A 17,529-nucleotide genomic window follows, 5' to 3' on the forward strand; every position below is an offset into this window, starting at 1 on the left:
CCGGGAGGTAGGTACTATTATCACTTTCTCTTTTTTAAAGAAAGAGCATGCACATAAGAGAAACATTAATTTTTGTTGTTCCACTTATCCATTCATTGGTTGATTCTTGCATGTGCCCTAAGCAGGGCTCAACCCCACAACCTTTGCATATCAGGGCAACACTCTACCCAACTGAACTACCCAGCCAGGGCTAGGATCACCCATTTTAAAGTAACGTTATTATTATTAGGGCTTCAGGTCCAGAGAATTTCATGATTCACTTGGTTCGTGGCAAGTGCCCCTTTCATCATAGTTGGTCCATGCAAGGCCCTTCCGATATTTTGCTTAGTTTTATTTTCCCCTTGTGTCTACACATCCCCCGCCACAGCACCCACTCCTGTGTGTTGCTATATGTCTCTGCACATAAAATATGTGTTGCTTTGTGTGTGTGTTTATACTGCACACGTGCATAAGTGGTATTGGGTAAGGATCTCATTTTGTTACTTCTTTTTCACTTCATAATATGGTCTTAAGCTCTACCCTTTTGCTGTTGGAAAATCTAGCTTATTACAAAATATTGTAGGCTGAGCCCTGGCCAGTGTGGCTCAGTTGTTGGGGTGTTGTCTAGTAAACTGAAGAGTGGCAGGTTCGATTCCCAGTTGGGGCACATGCAGGAGGCAACTGATCAGTGTTTCTCTCCCACAGAAATATATATATATTTCAAGCTGAGCATCCATTGTTTTATGTTTCATGCATCCATTCCCCCCGTGGTGGACGCTCATATGGTTTCCAACCCCCTCTTACCACCAATCGCACAGTGATGAACATCTTTGCACATGACCCATATGCGGCGGCTATATGAAAATTTCTTTGGGCTCTGAACTCAAGTAGAATTATTACATCGCAGGGCCTACAGGTTTTAAATGTCACTAAATTCTGCTAAAATGGCTCCACTAGCAACCAGTGAAGGATGCTGCCTCCCCACACTTTCATCAGCTTTTACAGTCTCTGACTTTGTCATTTTGCCTACAGCTTGGGTGGTAAGGCGACATTTCATCTGAACTTGCATTTCTCTGTTAGTCCTGACACTCAGACCCTCCTCCTATACTTGTCGGGCATTTGGGCTTCCTCCTCAGTGAGTTGCCTGTTCAGATCTTTTGCCCACTATTGATTAGGTTTCTTGTCTTTTTCTTACTGATTTGCAAAAGTAGCTTATAAATTTTTTGTATTAACCCCTTGTTGGCTGTTGACGTTCCAGATGTCCTCTCCCAATGTATCACCCATCTATCAAGTTCGTCTAGGGCAGCATTTCTCACACTTCAACAAGCATCAGAATCTCCTGGAAGGCCCACTAAAACATAGATAGCTATACCCCACCCTGAGGTTCTGGCTCAATAGAGCAGGGCGAGGCCAGAATTTGCATGTTTAACAAGTGTGCAGGTGACACTGTCGGTTCAAGCGTCACACTTGGGGACCCACTGGTGTGGGGTGCTTTCCTTGGACCACATTTGTTCCATTGAACCAATCCTTCATTTTGATGTTTCCAAGTCTATTTATCCTTGTTTTATGTTTGAGGGAACTGGAGCTCAGGAAAGGGAAGGGAATGATCCAAGCTCACACAGAGATGTGGACCCCATCTGGCGAACCCAGAGATCATGTTCCTAGTTGCCTAGCTGTCCCGTCTACCAGACTTCGGAATGCAGTGATCTCAGACCAGGGCATTTGCATCAGAGGCTATGGGGAGCCTCAGTAAGTTCCTGAGTGAGGCAGTCCCCATAGGGACTGGGACCAAAGAGCCAGAGCTCCCTCTTAAAGGGCTAAGGCCTTTGCAAGAGGATGGAGCTGAGAAATTACAGCGCTGGCCACAGTGACAGCACTGGCCACAGTGACAGCGCTGCTGAACGGCACTGAGACAGTTCTCACCCCGCAGCTCCAGCAGTGGAGCAATTTCCCTCGCACCCCGGGGAAACCCCCACTGCCCCGGAACCACCCTGTTACCAAAGTCCTGTAACCAGTAGTTACTGAAGTCACAGGGCCCGGGCTGGGGTGGCCCAGGCTCTGGGCATGTGGACTCTGGCCACACTTCCTCTTGTGGCGTCCAGAGACCCAGCCAGAATCACTTCCCATCACAGTTCAGTTCCTGGCACTGCAAGAGGGGCAAAACCCTCTGAGTGTGGGACGGCCAATTCCCAAAACCTCTAGGGGTGGTGTAAGGATGGAACTTCCCTACCAGCTGGACCCTCTAGGAACAGAATTGCCCCATGGACAAGGGGTGATGTTAGTGAAATTGTCTTTACCCCTACACTAAGCCCCTCCTATTTCGGGCCGCTGCAATTCCCTACTCCCTCCCAGCTTCCAGCTGGGGACTGGCAGTCCTTCACAACTGTGCACCGGAGAGGAGTCCTGGGGCCACTGTCACTGGTCACCAAATATTTAGAAAGCACTCGCTCTGTGTCAGACACTGCCAAAAACTGGAGGAAGATACAGGACAGCCTCTGCCCGCTGCGGGGCTTTGGGCCTGATGGGGAGAGAACTCCTCACATAAGCAGAGCAGGAAGTTCTCAACTGTAAAATCAGAGAGTGGGAACACAGCTGTTTCTGGGGAAGATGGAAAAGGCTTTGCAGAGAAAGTGACTTACAAGCAAGACTTTGAAAGGCGAGCAAGATTTGGAGCAGGTAGGCAATACAAGGGGGAGCCTTCCAGGGCCAATGTGAACAAAGGCCAGGGAGCTCGAAGGAGCAGAGCACACTCTAAGGCTAGTGACCGGTTAACACCAGCGCAGTGGTTGGATGCTCCACCCCGGAGGGCAGACTGAGAGTTTTGAATACCAACTCTGACATCTGTTAGTTGGGTGACTTTGGGTAAGGCCCCAAATGTCTCTGGGTCTTAGTTTTCTCATTTATAAAATGGGAATAATAATAACATCACCCCTATAGATCTCCTAGATTGTTGTGAGGCTTAAACAAGATAATCCACGTAAAAGTACATACAGTAATTGTTCAACACATGAGACCATGAGCATTGCTGGAGGAACACTGGGGTGTGTGAGGTGGGGGAACAAGGTGAGGGGCTTCAGAGAGGAAACCAGAGGAGTAGGCAGACTGAGAAGGCCCTTTAGGGACAAGGAAGAGTGATCATTGGAGAGTGACCTCATGGGCTTACATCTTCCAAAAGTGAATCTAGCTGCTTGGAGAGAAGGGTTGACTGGGGGGATTGAGGAGAACCTGGGTACTGGGAAGTGGGACCAGAAGCCAGGACAATGACCAGATGAGAGACGCCAAGACCTGACTCAGGTAGGGTAAGAGGAAGGAAGAGGAGAGGGCAGGTTCCAAAAGAAAAGGAGGAAAACAGGGGGCTCCCTCCTGGCTCAGAAGCAGCAGCCTCTCGCATCCTTTGATTAGATTCATTCATTCATTCATTCATTCATTCACCTCACAACTGTTTTTTTAGCACTTGAACCCTGACTTCATGGACCTTCCATTCTGGGGAGTTTATATAAGTAACTAAATAATTTAGTTGGTGCTTCCAGGTACAGTAGCCACACAGACAGGCCTAAATGACCAGAAATTGACAGCCCTGCTGATGGGTCCTCTTATTTCTGACTTGTCCGTCCTGAGCCATTTTAGATGAAAGGCAAAGGGTCTGTCTTGCCCACTTTCTGCGATGGGGACTTCACTGTTTTCTGTGACAGCCCTTCCCATCAAGTGCAAGAGCTAACGACTCCCTCCTTGCCTACCCCAGCTCCCCTCCCCACACTGCCAGGCCCTAGCACTGCCATGGAGAACACAACACAGCCGCTCCCTTGGCCCTCGGGCGGCCCTGTGGTGATGCACAGAAAATGATTCGACCTGCGAAAACTTCTCATTTTTATCTAAAAGCAACTTGTTAAAAATTGTTCTTACAATTTATCATGTAGACAAAGGGACAGTGCCTTTGATGTGTAAAGAAGACATTCAAATAAATATAAGATGCGTAGCCCAATAGAAAAATAGGCAAATTCTTGTACAGTACACAGAGAAGAAAATGCAAATGACCCTGAAACATGCGACAAGATGTTTGGCCTCACTCATCAGAAGAAAAATGCAAATTAATACTATGTTGAGAAACCATTTGTCAATGACTAGACTGGCAAACTTTGGAAAGTTTGATAACTTACCGTGCAGTTATAGATGTGAGGAAATGGGCAGGCTCATACATTGTCAGTGGGAGGGTAAGTTGTTGAAACCCTATTTAGCAACAGCTACCGATATTTTCAACGCACAGATCCTTTGATCCAAGAATTCCACTCCCAGGAATTTCTCCTACATTTATATTGACACAAGTGGAAATGGTGGGTGTCGTGTCTCCGTTTCTAATAACAAGGGATTAAAAATTTTAAAAATGTTGCCCCGGTTGGTGTGGCTTAGTGGGTTGAGTGCTGGCATGTGAACCAAAGGGTTGCTGGTTGGATTCCCAGTCAGGGCACATGCTTGGGTTGTGGGCCAGGTCCCCAGTAGGAGGCGTGCGTGAGGCAACCACACACTGATGTTTCTCTCCCTCTCTTTATTCCTTTGCTACCCTCTCTCTATAAATAAATTTAAAAATATTTTAAATATATTTTATTGATTATGCTATTATAATTGTCCCAGTTTCCCCCTCTTTCCCCTCCACCCTGCACACCCCCTCCCACCTGCATTCCCCCCCTTTAGTTCATGTCCATGGGTCATACATGTAAGTTCTTTGGCTTCTACATTTCCTATACTATTCTTAACCTCCCTCTGTCTATTTCCTACCTACCGTTTATGCTACTTAGTCTCTGTACCTTTTTCCCCTCTCTCCCCCTCCCACCGCCCTGCTGATAACCCTCCATGTGATCTCCATTTCTGTGATTCTGTTCCTATTCTAATTGTTTGCTTAGTTTGTTTTTGTTTTTTACATTCAATTGTCAATAGCTATGAGTTTGTTGTCATTTTACTGTTCATATTTTTGTCTTATTTTTTAATTATAAAAGAAAGAAAGAAAGAAAGAGAGAAAGAAAGAAAGAAAAAAAAGAAAGAAAGAAAGAAAGAAAGAAAGAAAGAAAGAAAGAAAGAAAGAAAGAAAGAAAGAAAATGTTCAATGACAGGGAATGGGTTAAATAAACTGTGGTTCATACAGACAATAGAATATCATGCAGCCATAAATAAGAACAAGGTAGCTTTCTATGTACTAATATGAAATTATTTCCAAGATCACGTAAGAGAAAAAAGAAAGTAAGGTGCAGAACAATGCACTTTGGATAGTGCCTTTTTTCTGTTTAAAGGTGGAGGGGAATGTCTTTGTGTATAAGCATGGAATAGTTCTGGAAGGATGTCCAAAATAAGCGATGGCTGTTGCTTCTGAGCCTGCGTGTATAGTATAACAAGGGTAGAAGGAAACTTCTTTTCACAATCTGTCTTAAATGCCATGCCATGAATATAAATCACAGAATAGCAATGTTTTTAAAATGCCATTTGCACCCTATAACACCGTCGGTTTTCAGGCCCGTCCAACCTCCCCCCACCGTAAGGTACACACATGCGCACAACTAGTGACAATGGGTGGAGCTGGTTCTGACTCACCCCTACACTCTGTGGATCCCAACGCAGCACCCGGCACAAAGCAAGTTCTCAGGAAAGTCAAATACATACTCACAATGATGACCTTCTCTACAGAGCCCCCAGTTAGTCTTACCCTCTGGTATTGGTGCTCTTGGGTAGACCTTCCCACCCTGAGTGGGGATGGCCTGTGTGACCCATGGGAAGCTTCGCCCAGCTGTCCTGGATCACATACTCTGGGGACAGCCCACGACTATGTCATGAGCAGTCGGCAGCCCTCTGGAAAGGTTCACATGGTGAGAACCCGAGGCCTCCGGCCGACAGTCATGTGTGTGAGTCACCTTGGAAAGGGACCCTCCCACCCCCAACAGTCCTTCTGGTGACTGCAGACCAGGCTGACCTTGACTGCAGCCTCATGAAGACTCCAGGCCAGAACCACTGATCTAAGCTGCTTCCAGATTCCTAACCCACAGAAACTGTGTGAGATACTAACTGTTTATGTTGTTTTAAGCTGCTAAATTTTTGGTAATTTTGTCATACAGCAATGTATAACTCATATAATCAATAAATCATTAGTAAGCATTTATTGTGTATCAGTTCTGTGGGGAATGCAGGAGAGAAACTCATGGTCCTGCCCTCAGGGAAGCGGTCCATGTGCACGTCCCTTCCTAGACCTACTTATTCCTTCAACCAGCATTTACTGAGCACATACTGTATACCTGGCCCTCTATTGAATGCTGACACCTAGAACGTTGGCAATTCAAATGCACTGTAGGACAAGAGGGAACTTTCTGAAGTGATGGAAATGTGTATCTTACTGAGGTTGAAGTTACATAGATGTATGTGCATTTGTGAAAATTCAGCAAATGAACGCTTAACTTGGGCATTTTGTTGTATGTAAATTTTACATTAACATACTGTAAACAACATTGAACTCTGATTAATAATATGTGTGTGCTGAAGTAATTCACTTTGAAATGCGTCTTTAAAAGGTGAACTGATGGGTGGACAGAAGGACAGTGATAAAGCATGTTAATGGCAGAATGTACGTGGTGAGCATGCGGTTTTATTGTAAAAGTCTTTCAATGTTGCTGTGTGTTTGGAAATTTTCATAATAAAATATTTGGGGAAAAGGACCCTTGATAACCATATAAAATGGTCCTCTTTATTATTATTTAATTACACAAATAAAATGAACATAGTCCAGCTTAAATTTTTTTAAACAAATAGAGAAAAATTCACCGTGTCGTTCTCCCTTCTCCCAATGTTCCTTTGTTCTTCAGTGGCAACCTCTGTTCCTGTCGGCTGTGTAATTTTCAAACTTTCTCTATGTGTATACATACAGATGTAGATAAATACAAAATCACGTTATTTTTTAAAAATGAATATACCCTCTGTACCATTGTGTACGTAGTCTTGGGGGGTCTCTTCATGTCAATTCACGCACATCGCCTCAGTGTTAAATTGCTGAGTAAGGGTGCGCCTTCCCTCTCAGGACTCAAGGCCATGAGAAGAGAGCCGACAATAACTTAGAACTGCTGGGACTCAGAGGCCCTTCTTCTAGATCCCAGGCCTCCGTGCACCCTGCCGGCGCTTGGCCACAGCGCAATGGGGCGGAGCTGCGGCCCAGGCCTTTTTATTTGGGGGAATGCCAATGCCAGACCCTGGGCAGGTCCCACTCTGGCCTGCCCTCTCTTACCCCCTGCCCCCACCGGCCTGGGCTTGGGGCACCCAAGAGGAAGTCCTCTAAGCGCTTCCTCTTTTCTTGGCCTCTGGGGACACTGGGGGTAGGGAGGGGAGTTGTGAAACAGAGCTGTGCTCCACCACCTGGGGGTACCCGTCCGCTGGAGGGGGCCACGCAGCTGCGGGCAAAAAAACAACTTCACTGGCACCCCAACATGCCCATCTCTGCCCAGTCTCACCACACCCCTGAGCAGTAGGTTAGCCGCCTTTAGGATGGTACCTGGGTTGGGAGGAACCCGTAGGCAAATCCCTCCAGTTGTCTACACTTAGAAAAACCCAGCTCCTAATCAAGCTGCTGCTGCCATCTCCAGCCGCATCTTCCCTCTGCTGCGTCCCCAGCTTCAGGCGCTAAAACACAGAAGTGTTTGTGGTTCATCAAACAGGCCAGGCTGTTCCTCCCTCAAGACTTTGTTAAGCTGCCTCTTCTGTTTAGAGTGCCCTTTGCCATGATCTTCTACTAGCATCCTTTAAACTTCAACTGATCACCTCCTTCGAGAAGTCCTCCTTGATGCATCCCAGGCTGAACCATGTCCGTCTTACATTGTCCTACAATACCACAGCATTTTCCACTCTGAATTTAATTTATTGGCATAAGTTTTTGTCTCCTTAATTGGATTGTACATTGCTTGAAGCCCAAGACTACCTTGTTTGTTCTTGGCACTGTATTCCCAGCCCCTAGCAGAGGTGCACACAGTAGGCCCTTCATAAACATTAATAGAATCGGTTTAAGAAATGAAGGTTTTGGTCCTCAGCGCTATCATTCACTGGCTGTTCATAAACGTTGAGCTCCAGTTTTTCCCTCATTTGTAAAACGGCCATGTGAATAGTACCTGCATGGAACTTGAAACATGGTGGAGAGAGAGACAATAAGCAGATTCACATGTAAACATGTCCTATAGTGCCTGGTGGTGACAAGTTCTCTGAATTCAAATAAGGCAGGGAGCAGAGCTGGAAAAGATGGAAGATGGAGGAGCTTTTGAAGAAGCTGGGCCAGGGACCTGCTGGGGGCTTTTGGGAGTTTCTCAAGGGCTACTCTTTTCAGATTTTCATTTGTCTCCCTCGGAAAATGAGGCCAGCAGTGACCTCCTGCCTGGAAGGGTAAAGCTGTGAAATAAACACTGGCTGCTTTGCAAATAAAAGGGGAAATATCTGAGCCCTGAAATAGTGATCGTGGCTCTCTTCCTCATCCTCCATTCTGTTTTGAATATAGAACAATAAACAGTGGTCCCAAAGAATTCGAAATATGAAATGCAAATGACATGCTCCCGGAAATAGGAAATGTACAAGGGTGAGCAGAAGTAGGCTTACTGGTTGTAAATACAGGGAACATAGTCTGTGTTCTTGTGTTATTATTTAATTACTGTATTATTTGTTTGCATTACAACTGTCAACCCACCCCTGTAATTTTTGAAGGAGCCAGCCTCTAATCCACTGTAAAGCGAAGTCTGCGTGTTTCTCAGCGCCCGCCCTCTCCCCGGGACAGAGCTCTGTGTCGTGTCCTTTACTGAGCATCACTCTTCCCCTCAGTTTCCAGAACACACAGAAAATCTGTGTAGCCATTACAAGCACGGCCGTTGGAGACAACTGGGGGCTCACAGACCTGGGTTTGAACCCCAGCTCTACTACTTGCTGGCTATGTGACGTTGGACAAATGTTCTGCCTCTCTGAGCTATCCGTTTACACTCATCCCTGTCTCAAAGAGATTAAATGAGCTGATGGGAGGGCACAATAATAAGAGCTCTTTGTGCAGTTGTGCAGTGGCTAGTAAGAGGCAGTCAGCCCAGCCTCAGTACCTTTGCTTCCATTGTTCCTCCTGGCCCACAGTCAAGAGCACTCCCAGAACCTTGACTCTTTTGATTCTCTAAAAATCTTCCCCAGCCTCAAATTCTCTCTTGTCCATGAAGTCTCTGATTTTTAAACATTGACTTTATTTTTGGATAGTTCATGTCCAGGTGGCTCAAAGTTCAAGAGTACAAAGGGTAGACTAGAACCAATAAGTCTCCCTCCCTCCTCTGTCCACACAGTTCCCCTCCATTGGGACTGCTTCAGTGGAGACCACTCTGTGTGCCCATCCTGACTCAGCCCAGGCACGTGCTGGTAAATTCCCACACATGGTCATACTCTTGTTCTGTGCAAATGGTAAAATACACTAGGAGCTATTGTGTGCCCTGCCCTGCACCCACTTACAAACTTGTTCCCTATTCATACATACGGAGTTTCTTCATTCTTTTTAAAAACCATTTTTGTTTAATTATAATTTACATAGCATACACTTGTCATTTAAAATGTACAATTCAGTGATCCTTAGTATATTCACAGAGTTGTGCAACTACTACCACAATAAATTTTAGGGCATTTTTATTACCACCACCCCTGCTCAAAATTCACACCCATTGGCAGCCACTTCTTATTTCTTCCCAGCCCCTAGCCCTAGGCAACCACTGAGCTACTTTCTGTTTCTGTAGACTTGACTAGTATGGACATTTCATCCATGGAGTCACACAATATGTAGTCTTTTGTGACTGGTTGCCTTCATTTAACGCAACATTTTTTTAAAGATTTTTATTTATTTATCTTTAGAGGGGAAGTGAAGGAGAGAGGAGGAGAAACATCAATGTATGGTTGCCTTTTGTGTGTCCCCTGCTGAGAACTGGACTGCAGGGAACCAGCCTGCAACTCAGGCATGTGCCCTGACAGGGAATCGAACCTCGATTGTCTGGTTCGCCGCAGGCCCGCGTTCAATCCACTGAGCTACACCAGCCAGGGCTTAATGCAACATTTTTAATGTTCATCCATGTTGCAGCTTGGATCAGTACTTCATCATTCTTTATTGTCAAATAATATCCCATTGGATGCACAGGCCATATTTTCCTTATTCATCGATGAACATTAGAGTTGTTTCCACTTTTTGGTTATTAATGAACAATGCTACTATGAAATTTTTACTAACATATTTTTTAAAAGATTTATTTATTTTTAGAAAGAGGGGAAGGGAGAGAAAAAGAGAAGGAGAGAAACATCGGTGTACGAGACGAACACACATTGGTTGCCTCTCACAGGCCTCCAGCCAGGGACCTGGCCCGTAACCCAGGCACACGCGGGAGCAGAAATCAAACAGATGAACCTTCGGTCTGCACAGCGACACCCAACCCAGTGAGCCCCTCTGGTCAGGGACACACGCCAATGTTTGTGTAGACGTATATTTTCAGTTCTTTCGGGTATCAAGAGCGGGATTGCTGGGTCATACAGTAACTGTGTTTAACTGCCAAACTTCTCCAGGGGGCTGCTCTCTTTTATATCCCACCAGCTGTGTATGAGGGTTCTAATTTCTTCATGTTCCCATCAACGCTAATTATTATCAGTCTTTTAAAAAATATATTTTATTTGTTTCTTCTTAGAGAGAGGGGAAGGGAAGGAGAAAGAGAGGAAGAGAAATAGCAATGTGTGGTGGTTGCCCATAGTGTGCCCCCCACTGGACACCTGGCCTGCAACCCAGGCATGTGTCCTGACAGGGAATTGAACCAGTGACCCTTTGGTTCGCAGCCTGCATTCAATCCAGTGAGCTACACCGGCCAGGGCTATTAACTGTCTTTTTGATTATAGGCCATTCTAATAGATGTGAAGTAGCATCTCACTGTGGCTTTAATTTGTATTTCCCTAATGACTAATATATGAAGGATCTTTTCATGTGCTTGGTAGCTGTTTGTATAGCTTCTTTGGATAAATGTCTATTTACATCTTTTACCTAATTTTCAATTATGTTGTCTTTTTATTATTGAGTTGTCTTACTTATATATCCTAGATACCAGTTCCTTAACAGAGCTATGATTTTCTCTCATTCTGTGGATGACCTTTTCATTTTCTTGTTGCATCATTCACATCGCAAGTTTCTGGTTCTGATCAAGTCCAGTCTATCTAGTTTTCCTTTGTCGTCCGTGACACATTTAAGAAAGTTTTGTCTAACTCAAGGTCATGAAGATTTCATTCTGAGAGTTTTATAGTTTTAACTCACACATTTAGGTTTATGATCCTCTTTGAGTTAATTTTTGTGAAGCATGTGAGGTAGGGGTCCAATGTCATTATTTTGCATGGGAATCCCCAGTCACTCCAGCACCATTCATTGAAAAGACTGTTCCTTCCCTCACTGAATTGCCCTGGCAGCTTTACTATAAAATTCAACTGGCTGTGAATGTGAGGGTTTGTTTCTGAACTCTCAGTGCTGTTCCATTGATCTCTATGTCTCTCCTCATGCCAGTATCATGCTATCCTGATTACTGTAGCTTTGAAGTAAGTTATGAAATTAGGAAGTGTGAGTCCTCGATCTTTATATCTTTATTTTACTTTTCCAAGATTGTTTTGGCTGTTCTTGGTTCCTTGCATTTCCATATGAATTTTAAGATGTGCTTGTTCATTACATACATATATATATATGGTTTTGATAGGAATTATGTCCATCACTGTGGAGAGTATCATCATCTGAACAATATTAAGTCTTCCAACCCATGAAGGGATCTTTTCCATGAGATATTTTTTCCACCCCATGAGATGACTTTATTTTGGTCTTCCTAACTTTCTTTCAGGAATGTTTCTTGTTTAGTTTTCAGAGTACCTTGCGTTTCTTTTGTTTAATTTATTTTTATTTTTTTATTGTTGTTCAGGTACAGTTGTCTCCATTTCCCCACCACCACTTCCCCCCACCCCAGCCGTCCCCACTTCCCACCCTTGACGCTAACCCCCTCTGGTTTTGTCCATGTGTCTTTTATACATGTTCCTGAAAAAACCCTTTCCCTTTTCCCCTCCATTATCCCCTCCCACCTCCCCTCTGTTTACTGTCAGTTTGTTCTTAATTTCAAAGTTGTTCAATTTATTCTCAAGTATTTTGTTCTTTTTGGTGAAATTGTTTTCTTAACTTTATTTTCAGATTGTTCACTGCTAGTGTTTAGATACAAGTAGTTTTTATACATCCTTGTATTTTTGACAAGTGCTTGGTACCCCATCATTGTATTGTCATCATTTTCCCAATCCCCAATTGATGAATATTTAGGTTATTTCCAGCTCTTTCCTAATAAAACCAGTGCTGCGATGCCTCTCCTTGCACATACTCATGAAGTCTCAAGCATTCTCATCTTTTCTTTTTCTTTGATCTCCTACAATCGTCAGTTACCACCACCCTGGTTACTGCCACCATCATCTTGACCTTGGATGACTGCCTCAGCCTGCTTACTGGATTCACCACTTCCCTCTGGCCCCTCCACTCCATTCTCCATCCAGCAGGGATCCCTCTAAAACACAAGCCAGTGTGGTTTGCTCCTGTGCTCAAAACCCTCCAATGGCTCCCGTCTTGTGTCAATTAAAGCACAAGGTCAATACCAAGACATTGATGGCCTCCCAATCTGGCCCCACTACCTTTCCAACAGCATCTCTGTTACTCTCCCAAACACCCACTGTGTTTCAGCTGCACTGGCCTCCTTACATTCTTCAAATAAACCAAGTGCTGTGGCACCTTTGCTATTACTATTCCTTCTGCTTTGAACACAATTCCCTCAGAGTATCGCATGACTTATTCCCTCAATTCAGTCTCTGCTTCCCTACGCCTCCTTTTGGGAGGTCTTCCCTGACTGTCTCAAGTCACACCATCACTCTCTTCCCACCCCCACTCCCTCTCTCCTTGCTCCGCTTTATTTTTTCTTATAATCCTTACCATACTTGAACATAACATGTTAGTGATTCTCACAATGACTCACTGAGGTAAACACTATTATTATTTCCATTTGACAATCGAGGAAACTGAAGTCAGAGAGGTGACATGATTTATGCGAGATCACTCAGCTGACACATGGTAGTGCCAGGGTTCCAACTCTAGCGTGACTCCAAAGATGCAGCATTCAACCCCACTTCCAGTGATCAGCCATATTCGCCATGACAATGAATAAATGAATGAGCAGACAAAATGTTTGCCACCCCAAATACTGGTAAGGCAGTGTTTTAGGATAAAATTTATAATTGTATAAATATTTTTGATGCTAATATGTGGTGGTGGTTTACACAAGGGTATATACATTTGCCCAAACTCACCAAGATGAATATTTATAATGGTGCGTTTTATTTATAAAAGCATTCCACATTAAAACTGATCGGAACTTTGGGAACATGTACAAGGATTTATATTGCAGCATTACGTTAATAGCAAACAAAACAAAAAAGGCGGGAGGAGGTGATGGCCGTTAACAGGATAATGTTTCGGCTGTGGGTGGTCCATTGCCACCACAACGGCAAACTTGTGGAAAAAGATAGCTGACGATGGCCCTCTCATGTCCCCAGAACCATCATCTCTCTTTTTGGCGGCCGGACTTCTCGCATTTTCGAAGTCCTCTGAACTGCCGGGAGACCTGCCAGGAATGAGCGGGAGCGGTTCCTGCGGATGAGGAACTTTGCATGGGGTTTGAATGGCTCCGGGCCCGGGAGTAGAAACTGCAGGACGCGCAGGGTCTGGGAGGGGCGGGGCCCTGGGGAGGGGCGGGGCCAGAAGGACCGGTCGGGACGGGCGGGGGCGGATCAGAGTGCGGGGGGAGGGGCGACTAGAGCCCAGTCAGAGCTGGGATGGAATCCTTTGATGGCCGGAGCGGGGCGGGCAGGGCTGGGCGGGTAGCCCCTGGAGAGCTGGGCTGGAATCTGTGGATGGACCGGGTTAGAATCCGGAGGCGAGGACTCAGATCCTCTGGGAGCGAGGCCGGGATCCCTGAGGAGCGCGTCTGGCATTCCGGTGTTGGGGTTACAAATCTTGAGGGCGGGTTAAAGTCCCTTGAGGAGAGGGCTAGGATCCTTCTCTTGGCCGGATTAGAATCCTTGCGGCAGGATTAGAAACCTCCGGTGGGTGAGGTTAAAGACCCCTCGAATGTGGGATTCAAAATCACTTGGGGCAGAGTTAGGATCTTGGGAGGAGGAGGTGCGGGCGTTAGGGTTCTTGCGGCTGGAGGGAGGTGGATTAAAACCCTGGGGGTGGGGTTTAGCCCCTTTGGAGACAAGGTTAGAGGAATTAGAATTCGTTAGGAGAGGTGTTGGGATCTTCGGGAGAGAGGTTAAAATTCTTGGGGGCGGGGTTAGCCGTCAGGGACACGGGGGAATCCGTGGGGACTGGGTTAGAAGCCTCGGATGGGTTGATGTTCAATCCTTAGGTGGCGGAATTAGGGTCCTGGGGGCGGGGTTAGAGCCTCTCGGGGGCGGGGTCAGCAAGATTCGGGGCGGGGTTAGTGTTTCCCTCGGCGCTGCTGAGGCGCCCAGCTGGCCTGTGGCGTCCCAGGTTCTAGCCCGGGCGGACCGCCCAGGCACAGAGGCCAGCGGGAGCCGGACTCGGACGGTTCAGCTCGAGGAGCTTTAAGAGACTCGCGGCACGGAAGCCCCTCGGAGGGCCGCCTTAGCCGCTTCTTCAAAGTCAGTCCGTTTTCCTCCGGGTACCGGTTCCCCGGGACTCCGGGGGCTGCTGAGCTGGGGGGGCGCTCCAGCTGCGAGGACCCGGGCAGCCCGCGGGACGGGGAGCGGGCGCCCAGGTGAGTGTCGCGGACGGAAAGACGTGGGACGCCGGCCTGCGAGGTCGGCCTGAGGGTCTCCGGGCCGTGGCAGAGCAGGCTGCGGTGCAGCGGGCGGGGGGACCGTCGGGGGAGCGGCGGACGGGCCGCGGGACGAGGGGCGGATCCGGGGAGCGAGCACCCAGCTGAGTGAGGGGCGGCTTTGCTTAGCCGCCACCCTGGGACGCGGGAGCGCGGGGTCAGCTCTGGCCGCGAGCGCCTTCCTGCTGGAGCTGCAGCTTCTCTGGGCCGTCCAGGTTCCCCTTCTGCGAAAGAAGAAGGAAAAAAAAAAAAACGAGAAGGAAGGGATGGGGCTTCACGAAGCCGAGAGGGGAAGCCCTTACAGGCGCCCGGTGGGGGTTGGGGACGAGTCACGGCGGGCTGGCAGCGGTCGTAGGGAAGGGGCAGCTGGTCGTAGGCGTGACACCCCAGCCACACCCAGGCGGGGCTGCAGCTGAGAACCCTCGCTGCGCTCCCTTCTCCTCCGCGGTGCCCCATCCCTCCCAGGTCCGGGTCAAACCCCGGAACCTCATGGACTGCCCTGACCGCCAGGTGACCTGCCTCTTCACTTTGCGTGAAACAGTGGGCAGTGCTCTCTTCTCTGAATTCCAGTTTCCTCATCTGTCAAATGGGGCTATTGATTCTCTCTTCCAAGGCTGCAGCGAGCTAGTCCGTGAGAGGTCCTGGAGGTGACAGTGGTTTCGTGTCCTGGTTAAGGAAGGGGGCTTTGGGGAGCAACTTGCCTGTGGGACTTGGGGCAGGGGGTTGGCTTTCCAGTGCCTCCATTTCCAGAACTGTGGGATGGGGATGATGATAATAGTGGCTCTCCCTCACAGGGCGGCTTTGAAGATTAGATTGAGTTACTGAAGGAAAGGTCTTAGAGCACTGCCTGACAAGTGTTCATGCTTAATATTAACTACTGCACCAGCATAGCTATTATGGTGTAGTCCTAATCTGTAGTCAGATTGTCCCAAGTGTTTGCTACAACGAACAATACTGCCCGGACCACCTGGATGTGCTAGGACCATCCTGGATGTGTGTCCTTGGGCACGTGGGCAGGTGTTTCTTGGGGAAAATGCCAAAAGCTGGATGGTTCTCCAGAAAGGGCACCTGTGGCCCTCTCCTTTCGTGGGAGAGGAGGACTGAGACCTGGAAGGGTCACCCAGAGGGTCTGGGGCAGAGAAGAGAGGAGACTCCAGCTCTGCTGCCTCCCAGCTTTCTCTAGACCCAGGGCCACTGTACCAAGTCTCCTGTTCTCCGCTGCAGGAGGGCAAAGAGCTTCATCTGCCTCCACTGTGCCTGACACTTAGTAGACGCTCAAACCATGGAAGCATTTTTTTTAATTTGGATAACAGTTTATTTTTATGTAATCTTCTTTTCTATGCACTTTTATTTTAACATAATTAGTAAAATGCTGGATATACAATTTTTACCCTACTTGCTCACTTAGCATTACATTGTAAACATTTTTCCATGTTACTAAAACACCTTTGAATTTTTAGGGCTGCACAATATTCCACTGTTTGGGTGTACCACCTTTTGTTTAACCATCCTAGCAAAGCACTTTTATGTAGTGATATTTTTAAGCAAAACTTACATAACATAAGATTAACTATAGCCATATCGCAGTACTCCTTGGCTTTAGAACTCATCAAACCCCGTGCTCATGGCATTTTGATGAGAAAACCGTGTTTCAGCACCCAGCGCTTGCTCGGGACTTGTCACACTTGCTCGGGACTCATCACACTTGCTAGAACTTGTGTGAGTCACAACGCTGCCCCACAAGAGAAAATTCTTCATCGTTCAGGACTCATCAGTTCCAGCGCTGGTCACGATTCTTAAATTAACGACCAGCACCGAGGTACCCCTGTTCTTTAAGGTGGACAAATCAGTGGCATTTCGTACAGCTACCATATTATACAACCACCACATTTACGTAGTTCCAAAACATTTTCATCCCCCCCGAATGAAACACCATGCCCATGAAGCAGTTACTCCCAGGCCTTCCAGTCCCAGCTCTTGGCAACTACCAACCTACTTTTAGTCTCTATGGATTAATGTCTTTTGGACACTTCCTATGAATGGTATTAGACAAACTCGACCTTTGGTGTCTGGCTTCTTTCACTTGACATAACGTTTTCAAAGTTCAGCCACACTGTAGCGTGTATCAATATTTCATTTCATTTTGTGGCTGAATACCATTTCATTGCATGACTAGGGCACATTCTGTTTATCTGTTCATCTGGAGATGGAGGTTTGCCTCGTTCCCACCTTTTGACTGGTGTGAATGATGCTGCCATAAACATACATGTACGTGTATTTGGTTGAGCACCTGTTTCAGTTCCCTTGGGTAGAATCCTAGGACTGGAATTGCTAGATCGTATAGTAATTGCACATTTAATTTTCTGAGGAATCTCCAAATTGTTTTCCACCATTTTACAGTCTCATCAGCAGTCTAGAAGGGTTCCAGGTTCTCCACATCCTCACCAACACTCACTATTTTCCTTTTAAAAAATCATCATCATTATCATTATAGGTCACCCAGTGGGTGTGGGAAGCATAAACCTGAATCTCACCCCAACCAGACAGGCTGCTGTCTGGAGCCGTTGCCCCGGAGATAGAGGAGAAAGTTATTTTCATTCAGGGGACTGGCAAGGGCTGGACTTCAGACTCTTCTAGAAAGTAA

General features: G+C 46.7%; 1 protein-coding gene across 3 annotated transcripts in view; it reads left to right on the forward strand.

Moving 5' to 3' along the window:
* The first annotated feature begins 14,557 nt into the window (after positions 1–14,557).
* Positions 14,558–17,529, forward strand: part of HCK (HCK proto-oncogene, Src family tyrosine kinase) — a 33,118-nt gene continuing 30,146 nt past the window's right edge. For 2 of the 3 annotated variants that reach the window (XM_053671115.1, XM_053671116.1), the window contains exons 1-2: positions 14,739–14,825; positions 17,380–17,525. The gene's annotated coding sequence lies outside the window, so the exon portion shown is untranslated. Of the gene's footprint in view, positions 14,826–17,379; positions 17,526–17,529 lie in introns of all 3 variants that reach the window. The other variant, XM_037143200.2, reaches the window with a different exon arrangement.

The sequence above is a fragment of the Artibeus jamaicensis genome, unplaced genomic scaffold (genome assembly GCF_021234435.1).
Source record: "Artibeus jamaicensis isolate MK-2021 breed Jamaican fruit bat unplaced genomic scaffold, CSHL_Jam_final contig_685, whole genome shotgun sequence".
Taxonomy (NCBI): Eukaryota; Metazoa; Chordata; class Mammalia; order Chiroptera; family Phyllostomidae; genus Artibeus; species Artibeus jamaicensis.